This window comes from Dermacentor silvarum, chromosome 2 (genome assembly GCF_013339745.2).
Source record: "Dermacentor silvarum isolate Dsil-2018 chromosome 2, BIME_Dsil_1.4, whole genome shotgun sequence".
Classification (NCBI taxonomy): Eukaryota; Metazoa; Arthropoda; class Arachnida; order Ixodida; family Ixodidae; genus Dermacentor; species Dermacentor silvarum.
The window spans coordinates 197,125,634-197,144,854 of record NC_051155.1 but is presented as its reverse complement, the minus strand read 5'-3'; positions in this window follow the sequence as shown (position 1 = coordinate 197,144,854).

The following is a 19,221-nucleotide window of genomic DNA, read 5'->3' as shown; positions in this document are numbered from 1 at the left end:
AGGCTTCGGTGATTGTTCTTGTCAGAAAAGTAAGGAATACATATGCAGAAATTAAAAAAAGGGTGGTAGTTCACAAAGTCAAAGTTGAAACAATTGATGTGAGGTCAGACCCACAAAGTATGTCAACATTAAAATACAATGCATTTTGCTGCAAGTAAAATGTACGACAAAGCTTATGTTGTATCACATACCTACAAAAAAGTTAGCACCGTCGAAGCCGAGCCAACACACCGAAAAATTAGGACGCGAAGGCTCTATTACGTTGTGAACCTCAAATGAATGAATATTATTTCATGGTATTTAAAACACTCATTGAGTGGTATACACCAAATGTTTGTGGTTACAGTGAATCTGGCATCATAAAAGGCTATTGTAAGCAAGTGAACAGAGTGAGCACATTAAATTATTTAAAAAAAACAATAACACCAACGGTATTCCAGGTGGCAGTGGCAAATTTCCACAAAGGTCAGTTAAAAGACATACAGAATAAACATTAAAAAACATTGTCATCCTCAAGTGTATACCTAGCTCACACATAAGCAATTGAGAGCATTCACAGCATGTCCATGTCATCACACAGTTTGCTCTAGTGAAAGGTAGGCCAGCTAACCTACCGTCATTGTCCACACTGTTTAGCTTGGGCTGAACAGAACAATTGTTTAATCATAATTTGCATGCAGGTGATTCAAGCTACAGCATTCAGCAATGCAAACTGGTACTTGCAGAATTTGCAATAAGGTATCACATTTTCCCTCTATAGAAGTTTGACATCTGCATACAACGCTCTTGAACAATATATGCACTTTACAAAGCAACTCAAAAAACAAATACCTTAACATAAAACCTGGTGGGACAGCTGAAGTTGATGGATAAAGGAATTAATTGTGTGGGCCACCATGAACATAATTCACCCACGAGAAAACTTGTGTAGCAATTCTTCCAGTACTGCGAGCCGCAGGCACCCAAGCTCAGACACCCTGCCTGTGTCAGCAGAGTAACCATGATCCTGTAAAATTGCTTCTGTGAGTGGTTCACTGGCTGCAGGGCTTCTCTGAGGGGCAATGAGGTTAATTACATCGATGGAGTAAGGTTTTTTCAGAGGAGTGTACCAAGAGAATTTCTATGTGTTCCAATAGAAATGAATTTCCGCCATCAATGTCCTTGACCTCATTACGAACTATCAGACGCTTCAATGCTGCTGCAAACTGCTTTGCTGTTGGGTTGTCATTTCAGCCCCCAAATGATTTTATTGCAGCAAAAAAGTAACTCAAGGTGGTCCTGACTGTACTTGGAAGTCGGAAGATATGCCAATAGACCATTTTCTGTAACCAAGTGGTTGTATAGGACGGTTGTCTAAGCACACCACAAAGCGAATGAAGCCTGTCTTTTGGTCGGTCCCTGTCATTAGTTTACCAGCTGCAGACTCCCTAAGCGAGCAAAAGTAGGCCATAAGTTCTTTGACATACGCAGTGACAGGAGCCACATTTTCAGGACACAGCGGTCCTTTCTATTCTTCTTGCCTTGGATGTCTTGAATTTAAAATGTCAAATGCGTTGTTGACATGTCTGATAAACTCTTCTGTTGGCAAGGAATTTGAAAATTTTGAATTTTTTTGAGCTCTGCAGTCGCTAAGAGCATCTGCTACCGATTGACTAAACGTTTGAGCCAACAATGAGACTTTCATGGGCTGGTTTTTTCAGGTAATAGGTGCTTGTCTAAGTTTGTTTGCCAAATGTAGGCCCTCTGTGTACTGGATTTCATGCAGCTCATCAATCTGTTTCAACAATATGAACTGTTTGTTCGTATCACAATAGCCTTTTTATCAAACAGGGTGTGCCGCAGTAGCTTCAACATGTGACAGGGATCCAACATGGTAAAGATGATGATGATATACTTTAATTTTCGAGACGGTGTTCCCGAGCGTTTGAGCTGTGGATCACTCTAGGTGGGAGGGTCCCTCCAACATGGCAAAGAAAAGCTTTTTTTGTCACTGGATGTGGAAAAGAAGCATGCAGCTCAGTCAGGTCCATCTTGCAGCCAAGGCTGGGCAGCAATGACAAATTCGCTGCAGCGCCACCGCAGGTCAAACTCAAAATGTGTGCACCTTTTTCGTGAGTGAAGCTAGCAGCTTGCAGCACCAAATTGTGCCTCTGCTCACCACCAAGGCCATGCACTAGAAAGCAGCCAATCAGCAGCTTCCATCTGCCATTGATTGCAACAAGCATTAAAACAAATGCATCTTTGGCAATTGGAAAGCTGTCATCATTGACATCTATGCCCATCTCAACATATCCATGGAAGCTTTTCCCATCCCACACTACTTCTCTGAATGGCCATCTCATCCACAACCAGATTGCATAATGTGGATAGCCGTGCTTTACCTTGATAGCCAATGCAGTCATTGCCTCTTTTGAAAAGTCAGCAGCCCTATCAATGGGTTGATATCATTTACACAGTGTCTTTGGATGCGGGAGGAATGTGCTGAAAACAGCTCGTACATATCTGTATGCTCTAGGGGAATAAAAATGCAAAGTCAGTGCAAATGGCCTGAACTCTGGCGAGTAAGCGGGTGACATTGCTGGCACCAGACTTATGTGGCAGTTGACGCATGAGCAAGTCTTTTTTTGCTCCACCAAGACTCTGAAATATGGTGACATCCTCATTTCCTAGAATGCGTTTGTCAGATAAATCTTCTATGACATTTTCGAGATGAGTAACCTTTTGAAAAAGCTGTTGATGGGATTGCCGTAGAGTCTTCATCTTCTTCTTGGTCGCAGTTTGTAATTGTGTAACGCCGTACTTCATGCCTCAGGCCTTTTCAGGTGCATCTTCTGCTGGCTGTGGCTGCAAAATATCACGCGCTGTAACAGGTGCATGAGCGACCAACATGACACAAAGCACGTACACAGAACAAATTAATTGTTGTGCCATACACTCTTGTGCAAGCTATGAAGAATATAATGCTTAATTTTAGGTCATTGCATTGCTCACGACGGTTTCCGTTTACACTTTTGTGAACTTGAAAACTGTGGGGGCATAAAACTGCAATCCACACGAGCTTGCTAGTGACACTTAATTTGGTTTGTTTATTTATTTGCTAAATACTGCAGGCCCATCTGGCCTCAGGCAGGAAAGGTAGAAGTACAAAACAACTAACACAGAAGAGGCCAATGTAGCATAGTTCAATGAGAGATGTTTTACAGAAGCCTTTTAGTTTGAGTGGGCAAAATATACTGAGCTCATATATCACGGCTCGTTGTGACCGATCGAACATATAAAGAGCATAGAAAGTTGTGAAAAACCTGTTGGTCTTCTAGTTATCGTGTCATTTGAATGGAAAAGAAAAATTGAAAAAGGATTATTGGCCGATAATTGGTGTTTAATGCAAACCCTGAGGAAACTCATACCGCTGCGGACGAATATGAAGTTTCAGTATTTAATTAGATGGTTGCCATGATCATAAATGTTAGTGTCCAAGTGCAGTTCACTGAGTGACATTTATTATGCTTGAGCTATTAATACAGTTGCCACGAAAATATGCCACTTCACTTGCAGCTACCTAAGGAAACAAGTATGTAAAAATTGTAGTGGTCGAGTATTATCCTCACCATAGTATGCCTTGCTGTTCGAGGTGTCGCTGGGTTGTGTGTAGGCAGTGCTGCAGAAGCTTCACCCTTGAGCATCCTGGAGGGCCTTGGACTGGGACTGGACAAAATACACCAAGTGCAATGAGGAGGGACTGCTTACTGCAACATAACTTGAAATTGCTGACCGTGCAAACGAAACACCAGATGCACAGTTGAAGCTAAAACCCGGGACTAATAGCGACACCATTGGCTTCATTTAAAATTTAAGCCCAATAATGACCAGCAAGCAGGACATTGTTAGGGAGATCAGTGGCTGTGGCTATATACTGTATTTTTTATCTACTGTCCCAAAAAATGTTGATAAGGCTTACCAGCACAGTTGGCATGTTATAAATTTTATTACTGTTTAAATGTTGGAGCCTAGCAAGGGTGTTAATTATGTGTGTAATGAGAGGGCATGGCTGAAGTATAATTCAGAGAAGGAGTGTGTTTTCCTTATTCCAACTTTACTGAAAAAAAGTGGTTTTTCATCTTACATAACACTGCATTGCTGCAGTTTGTTTCAATTTCCTCATCTTGTACTTATCCTTGATTGACTAAGATGACATTATGATGTAGCATATATGGCTTTCATTCATTAGCACTTGCTTTTGCCAGTGTTAACAATGAAATCTGAACGCAGTATGCTTGTCACCTGTGTCAAAAAAGGGCTGTAATGTAGCCAATGATAGGTTGAACAGTTCTATCTTTCTCTTCATTCTGAGCATTACTAATAGATCTTTAAATCTGTCGAACACATCTCACAAAAAGCTGTATGACAGTCTCATATGCATTTTTGAAACTTGAATAACTACTTTAAAGGTGAAATCCAAATATATATTAAAGGGAAACACCAGATCTTTGCAAAGCAGATCAGAACATGAATGAAACTAAGGCACACATGTGAGAAAATGTCTTAAGCAAGCTCTGTGATCATTACGACAATCAAACATGCCAGGACATGTTGGATTTCGGAAGGCTCATCAGCGATGTCTGAATCAGTCAAGGACGCGCTAGCAGATGTAGCAGTACCCTCTGCTAGCACATCAATCAGACAAGCCCTCAGAGATGTCCATATCCATTGTGGCTTGAGAGAGACCTGCCTGAATATAAGAAAAGCATATTTCACTTCAGGAATGGTGGGGGACATCTACCACAGTCATGAAAAAGGTATGATCAAACTGGAAACATGCACTATGGCTGCATACAGCTGTGCATCAACTTACTGGCTCAACTTGATGCTGTTATGTTCCCGTGGATGTAGCGGCTTCACCTTAAGGTTGACTCACTGCTGTGGCATCGTCCTTTGCAAGCGTCTGCCCAGGTTAAAGAATAACCCACCAGATATTTTTAAGGTCCAACAATAACATTTGCTGTGGAATGCATTTACACAACCTTTGCAGAGTCATGCAAAAGACCTCACATGATCTGTGCATGCTTTCCCTACACACCGCATCCCCTTGTGTAGAAAACTATTTTGATCTAAGTGTGCTTGTAAAATACACATACAGCTAATTGAATCTCGGGGAAATGGAGCTTTAGTAACTTTTCAGTGCATGTTTCACACAAAAATATCAAAGATATAGCTGTAACACATACATAATGTAATGTAATGTAATGCCCCCTCTGTAATGCCTCCAGGCCTTCAGGGTACTACTAATAAATGAATGAAAATGATGTTCACTCCTGTAATTTAAAGTAAAACTGTGTTATTTCATCTCAACTGTTATTTACCTGTTGTTTAAAATATGTCAACCAACATCCTATCTTCTGAAAAAAAGAAAATTATATTTAGCCTCAACATGGGGAGTGATTGAACTTTGCAACATGATGTTGAACTTTGCACTCACTACAAGCCGAGTTACTACGAGCAGAATATTCTCTACAAAATTATTGTTCTTGGCAACTATTGCAAAACTTGGTATGTTATGTGAAGACTAATCGTTCATGGTTTCTTCAATTAATTAGTTTTATTGCAATTTTGATTGTTTTCAACCACACGAAATACATACAAAATTCAGTCAATAATAATTTTTATAGCAGGAAATGTAATTCTTCGACAATAAATAGTTTCACATCGTACCTTTTTAGGAGTGTACGCTAGCTGATAAAAGTACTTTAAAGAGAAATAAATGTTTAACACTTAGTGGGAATTATGACAAGTTGGAAAAAAATGGATTGAATAGTATTGCACCACTATTTCGTCAGTTATAATTCACACGAGCACGTAGTCACTAACGATCGCGAATATTGCAGTTCCATTTTCATAAATAAAAGAAACGTTCATTGTGCTTACCTATGGAAGGACAGGTCATCGCGCCGATTTTCTGTTCGATTAGGGCATCCTGGCACAAAACACTTCATCACGCAGGTGCGCCTACTGCTGACGGGAGTTCTCGCCGGTCTGCTAAGAGGCCGAAGACTTTGAGGAGATCTCGAACAACAGTGTCGACTGCGCTACGGGCCCGCACGGCCCTAAATATGTTCGGAGTCTCCGGCTCGCCAGTCCATCCTTGGGCACAAGACGGGACGCATTTTTTTCCCGTAGGGACAGTCGCTTCGGACCCTGTACGCTCGCTTAATCGCGTGCACATTTTGCGGGGGCGAAAGGCATCATTGTTTCCCGGAAGACGTCGTCAAACGCAACTAATCGTTGTCGGAAGGGCGGCTTGGTTGCCTTCACACGTTTGCAGGGCGAAAGGTTCCCTCGTTTCCCTGAAACCACACCGAAACGCAACCAGTCGTCCTTGAGGTGGTCCTCCCGGGTTGTTCGGCGCAATGCCGGTTAACCGACGCCTTCGTTCGCAACAGCCTTGGCGCCTGTCTGCTAATTAGGCGGCGAGACTCAACTGCTTCACACACTCGAATTCCTTCACTAACCTCGGCGCGCGTTTGCCACGCCGAGTATGTGCGCATATTCCGAAACCCCCGCAGCAGACGAAACCGAAGCCACCGAAGCGAGCCGAGTAAAATCTACCGCTTGCCTATCACGTGAGGGCCTATTTCCCATCATCCCATTCCTCTAAATTTTTTATGACTAGGCTTCAAGATTGTCACGTGACGCTCCCTCCTAGTTTTTTTCCTTCCTCCATGGCTGGAACGCGTTGTCGGCATTGGAACGCGGTGTCGCTGTTGTAAGCTGCGCTAAGCAACGCGCAGTGACGGCCGTAAGTCCGAGACGCCCGACAGGGCATTATCATCATCATGAGTAATAAGATGAAAAGGAAAATGCTGGGCTACGATCGCCAGCTTGGCTGTTTAAAGCCTTGCGCGGCCGAGTGCAAGGTTAAGCGTTTTTTTTTTTTTTTTTACTTGGTTTAGAAAAACGTGTAGCCCACCCACATACGCGAAGCCATTTTTTATAACTCTAGTGTAGCATATGAAAAACTACATACACTTTCTACTGTGGGCCTCTTCGATTATCCGTCCCTGACCGTCCCAGAAAAGGAGGTTACTGCTAGGGACTGCTGTGCCGCATTCGACTTTGCTCGGACAGCAATACGAAGCTCCGCCCACTATTCCGAGAGTTGTCAGAACCAACTATTGGTCAGAACCGCGTTCATTTTTCGCGGACCGGAAGTTCCGGACTGCCCGTGGACTGCATGCCTGCAGAGCACTGTTGGAGCTGTCAGCAAATGTTTGCTCGGACAAGCGCAAGTAGCAGACGACGGCTGTCTTAAAAAATGGCGCAGTTTCACCCGAAAGGCGAAGCATCAATTGCGATAGCAAATTAGCAGATAGCTACACGGAGTAAGGATAGTAGTTTTATCAGCTGTGTAAACTTGGACATCAGCAGCAGCAGCAACGCGCAGAACTGTTGTCGATGCCGTCGGTGTTTTGTCCGCGTCATCAACGCGCGCGGCGTTGGTGACTGTTGCCGGCGAGTTTTCGACGAGATCCGAACGGGCACTCGTCGAACAGCGTCGGAAGTTTTTGCCACTTTCTCGCCTCGCAACGTTTTATTGCAATATATATATATATATATATGGTGATTGTAAAGAAGGAGCCCTTCAAGGAGCACGGCGCAGAACGCGCGTTTGTTCTCCGCCGTGCGTTCGCTCCCCGTGAAAGCGCGCATCCCTAGTGTCCTTTCACTCGCACATACAGCGTCCGGCGCGCGGCGATTTCATCGCCGTTGACGTCATACGGAACCTCACGGCGACGGCGACGGCAGAAATCCGCTTTGAGTGTCCATATAATTGCTATCGCAATAAAAGACGCGCGCGGTGTTTGACGCCATGTTTTGAAAGACGTGTGCTTCTGCGTACTTTGCGCGTTCCAAACGGCAATTACTGTGCAGTGAGTAATCGCTTCTGTTACATCGGTGCTTTGTGTGCCATCATTGACGATGATCGAGCCGTCTAATTGCTGTAGCTTTAGTATTCGTGCTTTTATTGCGATAGCAATTATATGGACACTCCAAAGCAGATTTCTGCCGTCGGCGTCGCCGTGAGGTTCTGTATGACGTCAATGGAGATGAAATCGTCGCCGCGCGCCGCCGAACGCTGTATGTGCGAGTGAAAGGGAGCGAGGGACGCGCGCTTTCACGGGGAGTGAACCCACGGCGGAGAACAAACGCGCGTTCTGCGCCGTGCTCCCTTAAGGGCTGCAGAAGTAGGCGTCTCTTTCCTCCTTTACAATCGCCATGTATGAGAGCAAACGAGCCTTCTTCCGACGCGCGAAAAGCCGTCGGGGGGAGGGGGAGGGAAGGGAGGTGACGTTTAGCTGCGGCACCAAGTGCCTATTTATATCAGAGGCTCCGGCAACAGTCATCAACGCCGCACGTATTTTGTGCGAACGCGGGCAAAACGCCGACGGCGTCGACAACAGTTCTGCGTGTTGCCGGTACTGCTGCATGTCCAAGTTTATACAGCTGATAAAGCTACTATCATTACTCCGTATAGCTCTCTACAAATTTGCTATCGCAATTGATGCTTCGCCTTTCAGGTGAAACTGCGACAACTTTTTAAGAGAGAAGCACAGCGGTCAGGCGCACATGCTTGCTTTTCTTAATGTGTGTCGCGAAATCTGCCATGCTCATTGCTATGCGCAGTAAGCAGGTAAATTTCGCTTTTCAGGTAAGTGAAACTAGCGTGCGAGGAATCATATCATATTGCATGTTTTAATTGAAGATTTGATTTTGAAGCAATTTTGAAGAATCGCAAGCGGCAATGGCGGGCGGATGCTGCTAACCACGCCGCCGAGCAAACTCAAGACATCGAACGCAAGCGTTTGTGGCTCGACAACTTGCCCCTCATCAGTGTGATCCGAACAAGCTTCGCTTATCATCCTTCTTCACGGAGTGGAAGGACCGACGATTTTTATGTCAAATTCTTTTAAAGCCATGCATATGAAATGAACGCTTGAATTGTCTGCACTGCTTAAATTTTCCGCATACCGTACTCCGCCGCGTCACGGATGGCGAAAGCGGCGCGACCATGGAGAGCAAGCCACTGAACGATAGCCATTTTATTGCGATAGCAATTATATGGACACTCCAAAGCAGATTTTGCCATCGGCGTCGCCGTCAGGTTCCGCATGACGTCAATGGCGATGAAATCGTCGCTGCGCGCCGCCGAACGCTGTATGTGCGAGTGAAAGGGGGCGAGGGACGCGCGCTTTCACGGGGAGTGAACCCACGGCGGAGAACAAACGCGCGTTCTGCGCCGTGCTCCCTTATGCCACGTACACACTAGCGGAAAAGGGCGCGCGGCGCGCCGCTGGCGGCAAGACGCGCGCCGCGAAAGCAGCCGCGAAACGGGTGTTGTTGCCGCGGCAGGGATCGCTCCTGGGCCGATTTTTTGCGGTTTGCCGTGTGCCGTGGATGAAGGAGACCAATGAGAGCGGCCCGCTTCCGTGACGTGCGCGCGGGAAACTGGTGCCATGCGGACCCGCCCGACCGCTTGTTTCTCGTTTCGCACTATCATCTATGCTATCATCTGCACGCGTGAGCTCCCGGATAGTTCGAGAAGGGGAGAGGAGTCTAGTCTGTCACGTGATTGCCGCAGCGGCGCGCCGCCGGTTGGTGTGGCCGCCCTGCCGCTGCTGCGTTTTGCCGCCAGCGGCGCGCCGCGCGCGTTTTGCCGCTAGTGTGTACGTGCCATTAAGGGCTGCAGAAGTAGGCGTACTACCTTGGATGAAGTGAGCAGAGCAAATCTGGGAGCTCTTGGTAGGCTCCCAGATTTGAAAAACACCGTTGACGAGTAAACGTAATGAAAACAGTCGATGCTCCAAGAGCTACTCTCCGTCACACAACACACTGAATGCCACAAGTCGCACTTATATCGATATACCCGAAAAATAACACAGAATATGCGCAGGACGAGCGCGCGAGCGAACAAATACCAGGGCCGCGATTTTGTAGCGATGCCTTATGACTTATTTTAGAATAGTCTTATCTTCCACCGCTCACGGCCGGCTGATCCCGTTGATAACGCGAGCGGACCGTCGCTCTGACCACTGACAAAGCGCGATAAGCGCGAAAAGGCATTATTACTTTAAAGGCATCGCTACAAAATACCGGCACAGGAAAAACCATGGAGGTCCTTCCTCCATGGGAAAAACGAGCAAAAGGAACGGCTACCGGAAGTTTCCCAGGAGCGCCGGATGCCGGCGCACAGCGTTGCCAGAGCATGGGTTGCACGTGACGTCAATTCCGGCTTACAGAGCGAGCGAGCGCCATATTTAAGAACACAAAGTCGGGCTGCCGCGTGCTGCGCGCGCTGCTTGCCGCCGCGCCGGAGCTTCTTGTCGACATGGCAAAAGAAAACGTGCACGCGCTTTGCCCTTCGTACTATCAAGAGCTCCTAGAACCGACCCGGGTGCGTTACCGAGCGAAAATTGAAATGTGCGATGACATCGACCCCTACTAATTGCGCATCGGTAAGGACGCTGCAACGAACATCGATCTGCTGCCTGCCATGACACGAACACGGCGACATCGTCAGTTATTTGGTGCTTTCGACAAGCCACGTCACTCCGCAGCAGATGAAGGTCTACAAGACACGACGGCCACAACTATACTGCATGCAACAGCGGATGGGTAAAGAGAGTAGCAGCTTGCATCGCAGCGTTTCATTATTCTAAGCGAGGTTAGTTGACGCTTTTTCATGTTACGGCCGAAGTAAATGTGCATTTTTCCGACGTCACCGCAGTTGTGCTCGTTTGGTTCCTGTAGAGAATGCCTGGTTTGTTTTCCTTTTGTGCGCTACGGTTTCATTGATTACAAGGGCCGCACGCGGCACCGATAAAAATGATCCGGCGGAAAAAAAGAACGCATAAATTGTGAGGATATGACCAGCGAAATGTCGGTAACTAAATGAAATCTAGAGCTGAACGCTCATTTCTGGAGTCTACTTCTGAGCTTGGTGAAAACTAGTAATGCACAAATAAAATCAAAATCATCTAGCTCCTTGAACATTTTAAGTACCGTTGTTGATAAAGCAGCATGGAACCACACAGCCAGCTATGTATTCAGCACATCTAAGCTGTCATTTGAAAAACAGCACTTAATGAGATTTCAATCAACCTTTCAGGTCAACCACTCCCAGCACCTACGAGAGTCACCACTGAAACTTGTGGATTTTGGCCAGAACAGATGGCACTGCTACTACCGCTCATTGTACTTGCATGGCAGGTGTAGGTGAAGCGTGTTCGCATGTTGCCGCGACAGCTTTTCACCACTGAAACTGCTGTGAGGCTGAGGAACTCTGTGACTAATTGCACAGTTAATGCGCGCCAGCCAAGTGTTCCGGCGCTGTTCGGACAACACCCTTGACAACACTAAACATTCTGGCTTGGCTGTGCCTTGTCTTTAGAAGCACGAGGTCTACTTCTTGTTCTGCAGGCGAAAATAGCGCAAATCGTCATGGCGAAGCAAAAGACGCCGTCCGCAGAACAGATCTCGTCATTGCTAACCTCCCCACTACGATTCCAGACAGCGGCAAGTGTTCTCAAACATGGCGGTTTCCGGTCCTCTCGTTCCCGGATGTGAAGTCCGTGCAACCCACATAATATGCGTGCCGCGGTATCCGGAATACGGTAGAATATTCGAATCCTTCATATTGATGCTGATGCGTATGGTTGTAAGGCAGCGCGTCCCCAGCCAGGGATCCACAAGTTTCTTCTACAACTGCGTTTTGCCTAGCACCTTTTATTTCCCCATGCCTTCCTTTATTTTCCCGTATGTTTTTCGTGCAAAGCTCCAGGAGGCACCTCAAATAAAAATTGCACCTGAGCAGTTGTGAGTTGTCGTTTTATTGCGGAGACCACTACTCCGGATAGGAAATTTGTTTTGGCAGCGCTGTCAGCCTTTTCTGCTCCTACTAGCAGTTTTACGGGTGAATTGCAAGAGAAATGGTGCCTAGGTGAATCAGCAAGACAATAGTTTGGAATAATAAACCGAATAAATCCGCAAAGGAGGACCAAAACATAGCTAAACGGATCTTTAAACATTTTCTAACATAGGTATATATACATCTGTTTAGACCGATGACGGCCTTCGCTCCACCGTCACGACACCACAACGCTAGCGCTCTTCTGATATCTCACGTCATGTAAGAAGGGAGTCAGAGAAATGCCTTTTCACGCGAACCTTGACTCGCTACAGGTGATCTGCAAACAACGGGGGTGTTTTTATTTTTATTGCGATAGCATTTATATGGTCACTCGAAGCGCATTTTTGCCGTCGCCGTTAGGTTACGTATAAAGTCCAACGGCGATAAAACCGTCGCCGCACGCTGTGTGTGCGATTGAAAGCGTGCGAGGGTGAGCCGCCAACCGCAGCTTATTATGGTGTTTTTCACTGGTCGATCCGGAGCGGTCGCCGAAATCCTAGAGCGAGTGCTCGCAATTCACCAACCCTAATCTGCCAGCGGAGAGCGAAAACGCTCCGCGCTGGATCGTACCGGAAGTCTGCGCACACACGTCACAAAAAAAAAAAAAAAAAAAAAAAGTTGCAGTGGCTTAGCTCAGCTATGCCAGGATATACGTAGCGTTAGCAAAGGTTCAGCTGATTATTCTTAGCTTTCCTGGTTGTCTAGATTGTCAAGGATTAGCTTGATTGTCATGCTTACTGCTGCTCCAATGACACACACGCGGTGTACGTATTATGTGGCACATGTATATAGCCTTCTTCTGTTCATTCCTCCTACGCTCAACCGCTAATTGCCAGGCAACTACTTCGGGATCCGATGAGTCAAGCTTCTCCGTTCTTCTGCGCTGTTGAGCAGCATTTGCGCTCTCCTTCTTCATGGCTAATTGGCTATACCACACTGGAAAACGCCAGTCAGAAGCGCAGAGGCTCCAGCGCAGTGTCAGACGGCGACTGCACAGCGAGCGCGCGCCGGCGCCAGTGCGTCTACCACGGCTACGACGTCACTCCTCTGGAATGCGCAGACCGGCGCCGGTGAGCCGCGCGCGGCGGCGGCGGAGTGCGCGAGAGGTGCCGGCTCCGGTGGCTCCGGTGCGCAAGCCGTGTGACATCACTGATCCTTGCGCATGCGCAGCACGGCTCTTGATGTGCCGCGCGAAACGGGCTTGGCTAGGCCAGTGCAGCTAACGCTACAAAAATCGACTTCCGCTCTGCATGTTTCCATAGCCACCAAGATCACCGTTCCCCAGCGAGCGAAAGTGACGTATAATTCTCGTCCTATTTCCGCCCGAATCCGCGCCTCGACAGAGAGTAGCGATCCGGCGCGGAACGAGTTGATCCGAAACGACCTACGAGAAAGCGCGAACCTGCTCCAGCTCGACCAGTGAAATTCGAATTCGCAGCCGTGGAGCAAAAAATCCTTCTCGAGATCGACCAGTGAAAAACGCCATAATCTCGCGCACGCGAGAGCACGGTGTAAGAATACGCATGGGCGAGAGGAAGGCGGCCGGAAGCGCGCCTTGTATGGGTGTTCTGTGGCGCGCCTTCGTTCACTCCAAACGTTGGTTCACTCGCGGTGCACAGGGAGGAGGCGACGGAGACGTAGGGGTGGGGGATGCGTTCTGCTCACGGTGTAAGAATAAGGGTTCTGCTTTTGGCGGCTGCTGCTGACGGAGCTGCCGCGCGGGCACCGCATCTTGAAAGCGATCTGCTATGTGGCCGAAGTGTGCGCCCGCGGGGTCTCATCTTCAAAGCGATCTGCGATGGGTGCGAAGTGCATGCGCCGAGTGCCGGTAGCTTAGCTTTCGACGTTCGCGTTGAAGCGAGACGAGAGACAGCGCGAAGGTCGATTTGCCCGCTGCTGCTGGCGCGCTTTCCAACGTTTTGACCCGTTTCCGCGGTCATCTAGCGAGATGTGTTCATGTTACCTGTACGCGCGTGACACCGTGCTTGTTAATTTAGTTAGTAAGGGAACATTTAAAACTTTATACGGCTGATAGAACTACTAGCCTTACTTTGGATAGCTATCTACTAATTTGCAATCGCAATCGATGCTTCGCCTTCCGGGCGAAACTGCGACTTATTTTCTTTTTAAGTTGTGGTGTTAAATACTTCGAAATTGATTGTGTAATCACCCATGAAAGAAATAATTGATTAGAAAGTAGAAGAAAAAACAACCATGCGCCGCCGGTGGGATCCGACCCACGACCTCCGAATTTCGCGTCCGGTGCTCTACCAACTGATCGAGCTACGGCGACGGCTGTCCAATCTTCAACTTTTCTGGGTATTGATGTCTAGTGTAAGTTAATCTCGAGAGTATTGACCAGCGCCTCCCTCCTCCATAGCGGCGGAAGTGGTACGTGGACCGTGATCGAACTTTTATTGCTTTCATAAATTATTACACAATCAACTTCGAAATATTTAACACAACTTAAAATGAAAGGTAGAAAAACTCCCCTATGCTTGCCTTGGTTTCGCCGACTGTTGGTTTCCTTCACAGGTGATCCGAGTTATATATACACTGAAATATATTTTGAAAAATATTTCCAGGTTCATGACCTCGGTAAGTTAGAAAATGGTACGAATTATTTCCTCCTAGCAATCAATCACAAAATGACTACGTCCTTTATGGTCAGGCTTTACAGCTCTAAATATTGCTTCGACACGGGTATCTAAGGGCCTCCTAAAGTGCCATCGAGGGACTAGCCTAGATACTTCATCCAGAGAATGTAATATTTCCACAACTTAATCTAATCATCCGTTGGGGTCAGTAATCATGCAGATATTTCAAGTCAAACTCGTGGCAAGGCCACCTCTCCAAATGGTCGGTAAAATTGTTTCTCCCTCGACATAATGAAAAAATGGTATTGTCTTTCAAGCAGCTGTGATTTTTTTTTATTCAACAATAAAGCAGCTGCATAGAAATCACTCCAAGGCACCAAGAAACAATCTTGCCTCTAAAACAACTCGGGATCAGCTTCATAAACAACAGCATTTCTGCGAAAATCCTGCACTAGGTAAACTCTGCATTTAGCATCGATCACGTCAGTAAGCTAAAATATTGAGGAATGCACAAATACACAACGTAAATATTCTACCATTAAAACTGTGCACCATTAATACGACCGGTATTAAAATGCCAAAACCTATGTGGGCTATAATAGTACGCGGTTATTGTTCTTGCCGCAAGACAGCGCTTTCATTGCGCAAACGAGAATATATTTAAAGGGTGGGTCAAGCATGTCCTACCACTTTCTTGAGTTTTTGCTTTATTGACCCTTTTCGCGGCGATCCCGTAGGCGTTGCCATGTTTGATCACGTGGTGACGCGTCCATTGCTTGCCTCAACTGCCTTCTTGTTTACAATGGAAGTGTATGACGCCGGCGCGGCTTAGAAAACCTCCGTGTTTGGAGATATCGTAAACGCGGTGACTAGGCGGACGACACGAAGCTTTGATCACAGCTTCAGAGAACATGCAAAAGCGCTTTCGGAGCTGATTAAGCTATGTCCAAACGGCGCAAGCAGCGTATACGGTGCTTGTTCTAAAAGCGGGGCTAAATATGTATTCCGAGCTATCCAAACATTCCGCTCATGAATTCTGTCAGGATTAGTGTGTTTTGCTCTTTGTTCTTTATTTGGCAAATATTTTGAAAGAGTGGCTTGTCAGTTTCTGACTCAGTGAAGTTCCCCGGTGCGGCCACTGATTATTTTCTGCCTAATCGCTCGCGGGTGTGCTCAGTTCCGATGGATTTCTTCTTGCTGCGCACAAGGCTTGCAACGTAGCTGTTTTGTACATTGTAATACATTGTAGCAAATATGTATTAGAGCTAGTAACTCGCTTACTCTTGTGGACCGTCACGAAACATTCAGCTTCGACCACTCGTGCGCCATCGATGTAGTCCGTCATTTATTGTGCGTATGCAGTGCGCATATATTTAAGTGTGCGCCCATTAACCTATTCTTGATACGTCGGCGATAGAGTGGGCGTAAGTTTCCCTGCCATTTGGGACAGATGTGTATAGATAACGTGCGCGAAACTTACTATGACAGGAAGCGGCGCTACTCCCTTTGTCATTGTTTAACGAGTGGTACTCACTCTTAACGACGTTCTGGGGATGAAGCCCTTTCTCTGAAGGTTAGCGATACAAGGCTGGTGTATGAGCAAATGTCTGTATCCCCGAGGAAAGCCTTGCATCTCGAAGTGCCGGTAACACGTTCGGGCAGTTGCAGCAGCGGTCCGCGAACTTGGCCACACAGATTCATTTCATTCTTTAACATGCCAGTCACTATTTTTGCATCCAACTACTGCACACGTCTTCAATCCACATGATTTATTCTAGCATGATTGGAGCACAGTGTATTAGCGAAAATGCACTTGCATTTCCGACAGCTGATCGCACAGAAGCAAGGTAGAAGCGGTAATGGTTTCGTATTCGTGCGCGGTCGCTGAAGAGACGTATGGCGCGCCGCCGTGAGCGCCATCTCGTTTCTCTAAAACTGCTCCGCGAAAAGGGTCAATAGTAGAAGGTAGATTTTACTAGTAGAAGGTAAAAAAAGAACCTTAACTGCGGCGTGCTCGCGGGCGCCAGCCAATGCATAGGACCGGCGTCCGCAGGGTGGCCTTCTCAGCGTGCCTTGCGAGAGCGCGCATCCGGCTGGTAGAGGATATCGAGGAGGAAAGCGCGGGAGTGGAGGAGAGTTTCGCTACTTTCTAGGCCCACGGAGTCGGCCCGCCAGAGTTATGACTATGCGTCATGTATTTTTTTTTTTTTTTTTGCAAACAGGCGGCAGAACCAGTCCGTCTCTGCTAGTGCTCCTGTATGCATGTACATAGATAATCGTCTCTGCAGTCAATGGTTTTTGTAATGGACAGGTCACTAGAGATTTAGGCAATCGGTCCAAATATCCCTGTATTAACTTTTCCTAATCATATAAGAAAGTTTCCTTGTATTTCGACAGCAATTATATGGACACTCCAGACGCATTTCCGCCGTCGTCGTTGGCGTCGCCGTGACGTTCTGTATTAAAGTGCAGGCGCGATAACACTGTGGCCGCGCGCCGTATGCTGCGGGTGCGAGTGAAAGAGTACGAGAGAGTGTGGTTGTGAAGGGCAAGAGGCGCTATTTTCTGCAAGCCGATGATGGGGGCTCGATCTCGCGCGGGAGGAAGCGCGCCGTCGTTTTCGTTTTCCATCGTGCACAAGACGTGTTCAACTGCAGCGGTGGCTGCGTCTGGTGGGGCTGAGCGCGGCCGCGCGGACCCTATCTTGCAAGCGATCTCCGGCGGGTACAGAGTCTAGGTACGCAAGAGGGCTGATGGCTTCGTGTGCGCTGTGTTCTCGCCCCTTAGTTCGCACTGAAATGACAGGCAGCAGGGAGGGCAATTCACTCGCTGCTGCGACCGCTCTTCCGCACCAGCGTTCTGACAGCGGCGGTCATCCAGCGAGATGTGTTCGTGTTTGCCTGTGTGCGTGTGACACCACGCTTCTTATAATTTAGTTAGTAAGCGAATGCTTACGAGTTTATAAGGCTGATAAAGCTACTATCCTTACTTCTTATAGCTGTATAATAATTTGCTATTGCAATTGATGCTGTGCCTTTCGGGCAAAACTGCGACATAAAAACAAATTTTTCAGATGGCGAGAAGCCTCTTTTACAATTTTGGCCTCATTGCTTGCTGGTTCATTGTGATAAATGTTTTGTTGTACAATGAGGGCCCCAAGAGAATACGACAAAAGCAATATTGTAAACAAATATGCCACAAATGCATGAAAAAGACAGTTAAACAGAATGCTCAGCGGCGTTGCCACACGTTATCCTCATGGCACATGTTCAGTGTGTTTTGTATACCTAGTTCTGGTTTCTGTTTAAACTCATTATAATCACGTGTAGATACGTCATATGTTGAAATAATGAATAACCAGATGCTGCAAAGTTTGGGTGGACACAATCAGAGAAGGTGTTGTGGTTGTCAGCTAATGCACACACAAGCCCACGGTTCATGGTGCTACCTCGGGTGTGGCCAGCTTTCTAGGTGGCCAAAATCACACAGTGGCTGTGTACTAGAGAACTGTGCATGCACATAGTGGCTTCCATTACAACGTGCAATCGCTCGGTGAACATTACAGCTGCTATTAACTAGTTTTAATCAATGAGCCATCAGAAATTGTCCAAACTGAGGCTGAGCTGGTCAGACCCAGACGAATGACAAATCAAGTTGTCAATCATCTTCCATAAGTTTCAAAGTATTCGATACTGTGGGGAACAGCCTATGTAAAGCTGGATCGTAATAATTAGAGTTAGTAGCACCGAAATACGTCTGTTGGTTCAAAGCCACGCAGGAAAAAATGTGAAATGAGCAAGACAAACACTGAAAGCCTTTGCTTTTTGACGCGGCAAGCCATCACAACAGTGTGTTTTATAATAGGGGCGAGTACTCTGTACTCAGTAAAAAAAAAAAAAAAAGAGAAACGACCCTAATCCTTGACTTTGGTGTCTGCTAGTGGCACTCGCACCTCGGCATCGGTGTACCCAGGTGTAGGGCGGGAAGCCGAACTTGGAGGAGCAAGTGAATGAAACTGCCGGGAAACCGCCACGCATAGAGGAGCGGGTGAAGGAGGGCGAGGAGAGGAGAAGGAGGGTGCGTGTCAGGAAAGAAGCGAGAAAGGAGGGAGTGACATCACCCCTCCGCTGTTTTAGTCAGGCATTCACTCTGTGTCAGGTGGTACGATTATGTGCTTTGGTGTACGACAATTAGACTTTCCTTAGTTGTTTCTAATTATTCCTGAAACTTAATTAGCTCTTTACTGTACTAAACCTGTGTTCTGATGTCATATCTATCATCAACCATGAGTAGAACCATCGATATCTACCTGCTTTTATTTTTTTTGTGATTTATTTTTAATTTCATCCCACCTCTGTGACATACCGGAAGTCGGTCCCTAACTGGAAGTTGCTGCGCAATAAACAAGAGTGTTACTATAAAAAAATACCAGAACCCAGGAAGCAGCATCTGTGGCACTTCACATGCTCAGAACACAAACTAGGCTGATAATAATCAGAGTAAATTTGGGTCCGCTTTGTCTGATGGAGCACATGTAATGCTTCTTCCTGCGAAAAAACCCAATGGGCGCACCAGTGCCACACATCTCAATAATGAGCACAGTCATGTGCTATTGACTTAATCTAGCTTGCTTGTTGTCCAGTATTACAAATGGCTGTTATC